Raw genomic sequence first — 7,963 nt, 5'->3', positions numbered from 1 at the left:
AACATGGGCCCGTAAGCCACACAACCATGTTAGTAAAAGTTTTGTAAAGACTAAACTCAACTTCGGCCAAGGAGATGGAAAGGGGGGTTCCTACAGGCAGTCGGCTCTGATACCAACTTGTGACGCCCTCGATTCAATCATACACTAATCATACATGCAAATGTATACGATCAAGATCAAGGACTCACGGGAAGATATCACAACACAACTCTAGACACAAATTAAAATAATATAAGCTTTATATTACAAGCCAGGGGCCTCGAGGACTCGAATACATAAGCTTTAGAACACAAGAGTCAGCAGAAGCAACAATATCTGAGTACAGACATGAGTTAGACAAGTTTGCCTTAAAAGGCTAGCTCAAAAGCATCAACAATCAAAAAGGCAAGGCCTCCTGCCTTGGAGCCTCCTAATTACTTCTAGTCGTCTGCGGTCTTCACGTAGTAGTAGGCATCCTCCGGGTAGTAGTAGTCATCAGTGGCGTCGTCTGGCTTCTGGGATCTGTCATCTAGTCACAACAATCGGTATGGGGGAAGAGAAGTAGCAAAGCAACCGTGAGTACTCATCCAAAGTACTCGCAAGACTTACATCAGATCTAAACTAAGTATGCATCTGTATCAAAGGAATGGGTTGTATATGTGGACTGGGCTGTAGAAATGCCAGGATAGAGAGAAGGCCTAGTCCTATCGAAGACTAGCATCTTCTGGAAACCACCATCTTGCAGCAACAGGAGGGAGTAGAGTAGCATAAAGTAAAGTAGTAGAAGTGTTATCAACATCGGCCAGAGATCCTTTCTCGACTCCCTGCGAGAAAGCAATCCCAGAGCCATACTATCCAGTTATCATCTCATATACAAGTCTCATCACAATCCATTTCTCATCACAAGTATCCAGTTCTAGTTGTATCAATCGGGATACGACTCCAAGTGTCCGTTACCGTAGGACAGGCTATCGATAGATGTTTTCTTCCCTGCAGGGGTGCACCAACTTACCCACCACGCTCGATTAACTCCGACCGGACACATTTTCCTGGGTCATACCCGGCCTCGGCCAAACAATACGCCGCAAACCGACCTAGGCTCAATAGAGAGGCCAGCATGCCGGACTAAACCTATGCCCCCAGGGGTCATGGGCCATCTCCCCGGAAACTCCTGCACGTTGCGTACCCGGCCGGTGAGCAGACCTAGCTACCTCCTTCAACAAGGTAGGTGCTTTCCAGTCCAACCCGGTGCGCGCCGCTTAGTCGCTGACATCTATTAAGCTTCGGCTGATGTATACGATGCAGAACGCCCATACTATGCCCACGTGATGGTTAGTGCTATCAGGCCAGAGGCCCCTCGGATCAAATATCCAAATCGTAGTGGATTTGGAACGCGCGGTAACGAGCAGAGACTCACGATCGATGTGACCTCGTCGCCCCGTCTCTAGTACTTGCGGCAAGGGCTAAGAATGCCCGACCACGCCTCGTAAGTATCTCGCGGGCACCTTCCAGGTCAACCCAACTCCACATCACTCGCTATTAAGCTCGCGCGGGTACCCCTCAGGGCCTACCCGTCTTTAGTAACATGGTTCAGTGTAAAGTCATAGTAACCATAGTAACTGTGTGTCTAACACCAAGGGGAAAACCCGAGGAATCACCCCCGGTGAATTCCAGTCGATGTTATCATCAAGGTGAACGTAAGAGGATCCACCCTCGAGGTTCACACTTGAGGGGTTGCACAATAGAGCCGTAACGGAAGTGGTTAAGGAGGAAATCACCCTCGATGACCCCGACCGGATAGCTACACTACAGAGATCTCCTCAGGAGTGATGCAAGAGGTTCCGCCCTCGGCACTCGATAGTAACTCTGCAGAGTCGTACAACTAGGGGGAAAGTGATGTGCGGTGTCGGGGCCTGGACGTCGATCATGTTGATCAAGTCATCGAATATAAAGCGGGGCAACTGGGACAAGGTGGGGGGTCTCTGATGGATCTCTAACCAACCTATACTAAGCAGTTTAGGATAAGCAGGTAAGGTATGAAAGCAGGTAACAAAAACAGGCTATGCATCAGAATAGGATCATACATAAAGCAGTAGCAGTTTCTAATGCAAGTATAAGAGGGAAAGAAATGGGCGATATCGGAATGCTTAAGGGGGGTTTGCTTGCCTGGAAGCTTTGCTGAAAAAGAAGAAGTGTCGTCGTCGACGTAGTCGAACACAGGAGCAGCATCAGTCTCGGAGTCTACCGGAGAGAAGAGGGGGAAGAAACAGTAAATACAAAGCAAACAGATGCATGACAAGACAACAAGCGGTACAAGGGGTGTTCTAACGCGGTGCTACGCGATACTAGCGAAGGGGGATAACATCCGAGAAAGTTTCGCGGAGTTAGGCATTTTCAGACAAAGGAATGGGAGGAGGAAGGTTGCGTGTTTGCTATGCTAGGTGCATGTGGCGGACGAACAGACTGCGTATTCGGATTCGTCTCGTCGTTCTGAGCAACTTTCATGTCTAAAGTATTTTCATCCGAGTTATGGATTATTTTATATTAATTTTTAAAGTTTAATTGAATTCTTGGGATTATTATATTTAGCTTAAACTAAAATGACTAAGTTAATTTTGACTAGTCAAAGGGCAGGTGTGGCCCACATGTCATAGACTATTTACCCAAACAATTAAACAAATCAACTTATTTAAAAGGGCCTACATGTCATCTACTACTAGACTAACTTAACACTAATTAAACCTAGTAGTACTAATCTAAGCCAGGGATGGCCACTAATGGGCATAGCCCAACCGGCCACACGCATGCTGCACACACACACACAGGAGCACACGGCCATGGCTAACTGCACGCACACACACTATGCAGAACACACACTCACGCGCACACACACACACTACACACACACGCTGCACACTTGGCCATGGCCTTGGCCATGGCCAGTCGCAAGCAGCAGCATAGCAGCGTTGAGCAACAGGAGCAGGCAAACCAGCAGCGCAGCGCCTAAGCAGCACTAGCTAGCAGTAGTACGCATCCGCAGTAGCAGAACGCAGTAGAGCAACGAACGCACGGGGGCGAGAGCAGGCAGCAACAGCGCAGCGACAGCAGGAGGCGAGCGGGGGGCTCGGCCACACGCGTGTGGGGGCGCGGCCAGGGTACGGCGGGCGCGAGCGGGGGCACGCGCAGGCGGCCAAGGGCGTGGAGGACGTGGTCAGGGGGGCGGGAGCGCGGACAGCGACGCGGTGAGCACAAGCTCCGACGGCATCAGGCATGGCGGTGACGGCGGCCTACGCCGATGGTTCGATGGGGGGAAATAGGGGAAACCAGAGGAGGGATCACTACAGGGAGGTCGTGGATGAGCTCGAGGGGGTTGCGGACGGTCGGAGCTCGCGGGACGATGGCGAGATGGCGGCGGTCGAGGTTGGTGGAGCCGGTCGATGCCATCTTTGTGGTGCTGCACCCGACGAACGGGGACTCAGAGAAGACGCGGTGGTTGACGGGGGTCCGCCTGGACAACTCCTCCAATGTCGGGGACTACGCAGGCCGCGGCTATGGCGATGACACACGCAACCACATCGCGATCTCGCGAGCTCGTTTTTGAGCGGAAGGAAAGGGGGCACGATGGGGAAAGAGAGGGGATCAGACGAGCTCGATCTAGGGTTCCCAGGGGACGTTCTTAAAGGGCTGGGGCGGTACTGTGGTGTGCGTGGCGGCCATCAAGCCGTGGTAGCCATGGATGTGTGCCACGCACATGTCCCTGCCTCCTCCTCTGTTGAGAGATAGGAGAAGGCCTTAGGTGGGCTGGACTTTAGACTGTAGCATTGGGCCATAAGTGAACAGTGCTCTTTTCTATCCCCTTTTCTTTTCTGCTTTACATTTTCTTCAGTGTTTTGCATTTAGAATTCATACCAAATAAATTTAGTCGACTAAGAAACTTGTTACATAAATATTAGTCATTATTTTGGAGAGGCCCGCAATGTTTCAAGTCAAAAGGGAAAATGCATAAATGTTTGTTTATTTGAAAAGGGGTAATTTGTTGTTTTTTAACCACTTTATATTTTACTAGGGGTTAATTGGTGAGTCAAATGATCTTGGTTCAACATGTTAAAAGATTAGGAGAATTTATACTAAAATTTGAACATTTTAGTTTTATACTTTGGAGAAATAAATATTTGACTTGCATATTTAATTTGAAATTGACTTTGATTTTTGGACATGTGGCAAGTTGCATACTAATCACGATGACATGGCCACCATTAGGCGGAGATCACTGTAGCAAGATTCTCAGGGTGTTACAATTAGGGTAGGGCTATCTCGTCCCTACGATTAAAATCGGACGACCGAGAAAAAAATATAAGTTAGGAAGTCCAATTAACAAAAAGGAGATGTTTTGTAGATGTTTGGGTATGATCCGGACCCAACGGTGACGACTGTCCGGGTTGGGTTCAGGACAATTTTCAGACGCGCACTCGAGGGGTTCGATGCACTGTGCAAGGAGGGGTTTCGGGGCCTGGCGGTTGGTAGCGGACTGTGTAGATGGTCTAGGGAGGAAAGAGAGGGAAAGCCCGGCACATGTTTTCGGATACCGGAAACGTCCGACGTTAGACCGATTATAATGCCGCTATAGTTATCCGTTGGGGCATCAAACGAACTCCGAATGCGATGAAACTTGGCAGGCGACCTACTAACAACATAACGAAACCACATGCCAACTTTCAACCCATTCTGAGAACATTTTCTAACCATTTATAAAATAATATCTCGGACATGCCGCGGGCGCGTGCGAGTGTGTCTGGGCTCAGAACGGACAACGGACGGAACTGGGGGAACCCGGACGGATGCAAGTTTTGAAAACATGATGATGCAATGCACATGATGACATGGCAAGATGCAACACGCAAACAAATGGCAAGGCAACAACAGCGAATAAATGGAAGATACATAGCGCAACGGTCTTGGGGTGTCACAAAGGGCATCCTTTCCGGGCTTTGTGCGTCGATTAGCATGTGTTCACTAAAGTTTTGTAGCCATACCCCGGCCCTAAATCCTCCCGTAACGTATGCCCGCAGCCACCCGCGGCCACTGGAGACTAGAGCTAGTCGTAGCTGGTTTTTAGTCCCATCTCGCAGCACGAGTTGGCCGCACCCGGCATAAATAGCCGAGCCGGCGGATGGCAGCAATTTTCTCTTTTGTTGCATAGGATCAATTCTGGCTATGTGATCAAGGCAAGTTGATACTTGATTGCATTTCATAAACCGATGATTGTTCATCAAGTGTCACCATTGCCTCATTCATGTACATTGAATAACCATGCTGCAATGAAAGACATTTTTAAATTTGCAGGTGCGGCTATAGATCTTGATAGATATAAGAATTATTAGAAGATAAAAAAACACATGGTTTCTATGATGTACCCATGTGCGTTTTTTTCGTTAATGATCCATAAGTCAGTTACCTGTTGTGTGATGTTTTCTAATAAAGCAAGCGTACCATTGAACGAAAAAATCAACTACACGTGTAGATTTTTTTGGAGATGGGATAAGCCAATTTTCTCTTTTCTTGCACATGAGTATTTTACGCGCTTTGTCTGTGTTGTGTGCTTCCCCCGCCCAAGTTTCAAGTTTCGCAGCGAAATTTTCAATAGGTTCGTGATTTCAGAACTTATTCCTCCCACCACATCCCCACCCATCACATTTCCATAGTATCTCCCCCTGCCCCCCTCCCGGCAGCTCAAACCGCCACCACTTCAACCACAACTTTAACCACATCTATGTTCTGCCCGAGCATCATCGATCTAGTCAGTTAACCCACTGATCTCTATTACGGCCCTGGCCTGATGGCTTAAATGGAGCTTGTGAAACATCCTCATGCCTCTAAATCCCCATCGCCCCTACCTCCAGAGAACTGCTATGCAAGCCCAACCACATATCACATGGAGGTCGAGGAGCTGATGGCGATTGATGGCGGGATGGCCATTGTGCATGTCGACCCGGAGGAACACATCGCCTCTGCCGCCTCCGATTTGGGGAAGGCTCTTGCCCAGATGAAGTGCCCCAGCGACTACCCCCAGGACTTACCAAGTATGATATCACCAACTCAATCTTACCAATACCAGTTGCAATGGCTATGTTTTGTACGGTTGATGTATCAAGCATGTTCGTGCATTGCTTATTTTAGTACCGCACACTGTGTGATGTTCAAGTATTAACTATCTGCATAACAACATACGTTGTTCCCTTTGTCATCGGTATGTTACTTGCCCTAGATTCGATCGTCGGTATCTCAATACCTAGTTCAATCTCATTACCGGCAAGTCTCTTTACTCGTTCCGTAATGCTACATCACGTAACTAACTCATTAGCTACATTGCTTGCAAGGCTTATTGTGATGTGCATTACCGAGAGGGCCCAGAGATACCTCTCCGACAATCGGAGTGACAAATCCTAATCTCGATCTATGCCAACTCAACAAGTACCATTGGAGACACCTGTAGAGCACCTTTATAATCACCCAGTTACGTTGTGACGTTTGGTTGCACACAAAGTGTTCCTCCGGTACTCGGGAGTTGCATAATCTCATAGTCATAGGAACATGTATAAGTCATGAAGAAAGCAATAGTAATAAACTAAACGATCATCGTGCTAAGCTAATGGATGGGTCAAGTCAATCACATCATCCTCTAGTGATGTGATCCCGTTAATCAAATGACAACTCATGTCTATGGTTAGGAAACATAATCATCATTGATTTAACAAGCTAGACAAGTAGAGGCAAACTAGTGACACTTTGTTTGTCTATGTATTCAAACATGTACTAAGTTTCCGGTCAATACAATTCTAGCATGAATAATAAACATTTATCATGATATAAGGAAATATAAATAACAACTTTATTATTGCCTCTAGGGCATATTTCCTTCAGTCTCCCACTTGCACTAGAGTCAATAATCTAGATTACACAGTAATGACTCTAACACCCATGGAGTCTTGGTGTTGATCATGTTTTGCTCGTGAGAGAGGCGTAGTAAACGGGTCTGCAACATTCAGATCCATATGTATTTTGCAAATCTCTATGTCTCCCTCCTTGACTTGATCGCGGATGGAATTGAAGTGTCTCTTGATGTGCTTGGTTCTTTTGTGAAATCTGGATTCCTTTGCCAAGGCAATTGTACCAGTATTGTCACAAAAGATTTTCATTTGACCCGATGCACTAGGTATGACACCTATATCGGATATGAACTCCTTCATCTAGACTCCTTCATTTGCTGCTACCGAATCAGCTATGTACTCTGGTTCACACGTAGATCCCGCCACGACGCTTTGCTTAGAACTGCACCAACTGACAGCTCCACCGTTCAATATAAATATGTATCCGGTTTGTGACTTAGAGTCATCCAGATCAGTGTCAAAACTTGCATCGACGTAACCATTTACGACGAGCTCTTTGTCACCTCCATAAACGAGAAACATATCCTTAGTCCTTTTCAGGTATTTCAGGATGTTCTTGACCGCTGTCCAGTGATCCACTCCAGGATTACTTTGGTACCTCCCTGCTAAACTAATAGCAAGGCACACATCAGGTCTGGTACACAACATTGCATACATGATAGAGCCTATGGCTGAAGCATAGGGAACATCTTTCATTTTCTCTCTATCTTCTGAAGTGGTCGGGCATTGAGTCTGACTCAACTTCACACCTTGTAACACAGGCAAGAACCCTTTCTTTGCTTGATCCATTTTGAACTTCTTCAAAACTTTATCAAGGTATGTGCTTTGTGAAATTCCAATTAGGCGTCTTGATCTATCTCTATAGATCTTGATGCCCAGTATATAAGCAACTTCACCGAGGTCTTTCATTGAAAAACTCTTACTCAAGTATCCTTTTATGCTATCCAGAAAGTCTATATCATTTCCAATCAACAATATGTCATCCACATATAATATTAGAAATGCTACAGAGCTCCCACTCACTTTCTTGTAAATAC

Source organism: Triticum aestivum, chromosome 5A (assembly GCF_018294505.1).
Source record: "Triticum aestivum cultivar Chinese Spring chromosome 5A, IWGSC CS RefSeq v2.1, whole genome shotgun sequence".
Lineage (NCBI taxonomy): Eukaryota > Viridiplantae > Streptophyta > Magnoliopsida > Poales > Poaceae > Triticum > Triticum aestivum.
Note: the sequence above shows the minus strand (reverse complement) of the source record.